Source organism: Priapulus caudatus, unplaced genomic scaffold (genome assembly GCF_000485595.1).
Source record: "Priapulus caudatus unplaced genomic scaffold, Priapulus_caudatus-5.0.1 Scaffold225, whole genome shotgun sequence".
NCBI classification, from domain to species: domain Eukaryota; kingdom Metazoa; phylum Priapulida; class Priapulimorpha; order Priapulimorphida; family Priapulidae; genus Priapulus; species Priapulus caudatus.
This window is the reverse complement of record NW_014577286.1, coordinates 394,824-395,762: the sequence shown is the minus strand read 5'-3', so window position 1 is coordinate 395,762 and position 939 is coordinate 394,824. Positions and strand designations below refer to the sequence as shown.

The following is a 939-nucleotide window of genomic DNA, read 5'->3' as shown; positions in this document are numbered from 1 at the left end:
GTAGAAGAAGAAGGAGGCTGAGCGAGGGACAGGGGAGGCAAGGGGAGGACGCGAGGACCTAAAGTAGGTGTTTTGTACCCTACATGCTAGGGTGGTCTCCTAATTATAAACACATGTCAACTGATAAAAGTTTATTAGAGAAATCTATACTGAGATACACCCTAACAATTTTACATGCATATTCATCACAAAATATAACTCCTCTGGTGAGATATTGCGCATGCGCTAACACACTAACGTAGCCAGATTGTGTACTGGCTGGTATACACAGCGGGGACCTTACATGCAAGGTCTTCCTCCTATTTCTTAAATGATGTCTACTGATAAAATGTTATTATATAAAACTATACTAGGATAACTCCTCTTCATTTGAAATGCATAAACTTTGCAAAATACGATTTCTCTCGAGAGATATTGCGCATGCGCGCGCACCGTGTTAGGCGTGCAGTGCCGTCTGAGGCAAACTTCATAATATAGCTTGCTGAGGGGGAGAGGGAATGGGAGACTGAGGAAATGCGGCAGGGAAGATAGCTGGGGGCGGTAGAAGAAGAAGGAGGCTGAGCGAGGGACAGTGGAGGCAAGAGGAAGGTCGCGAGGGCATAAAGTAGGTGTTTTGTACCCTACATGCTAGGGCACTCTCCTAATTATAAACACAGGTCTACGGATAAAAGTTGATTAGGGAAATCTATGCTGAGATACCCCCTAACCATTTTAAATGCATATTCATCACAAAATGCAACTCCTCTGGTGAGATATTGCGCATGCGCTAACACACTAACGTAGCCAGATTCTGTACCTGCTGGTATACGCAGCGGGGACCTTACATGCAAGGTCTTCCTCCTATTTCTTAATTGATGTCTACTGATGGAATGTCTCTGATGGGAACTCTTTCTCTTTCTCTTTCTCTCTCTCTCTCTCTCTCTCTCTCTCTCTCTCTCT

At 44.5% G+C, this 939-nt stretch overlaps 1 protein-coding gene across 1 annotated transcript in view; it reads left to right on the top strand.

The window, feature by feature from the left end:
• Positions 1–939, top strand: part of LOC106807604 (high affinity cAMP-specific and IBMX-insensitive 3',5'-cyclic phosphodiesterase 8B-like) — a 48,638-nt gene that overhangs the window by 46,638 nt on the left and 1,061 nt on the right. The gene's annotated exons all lie outside the window — the stretch shown is intronic.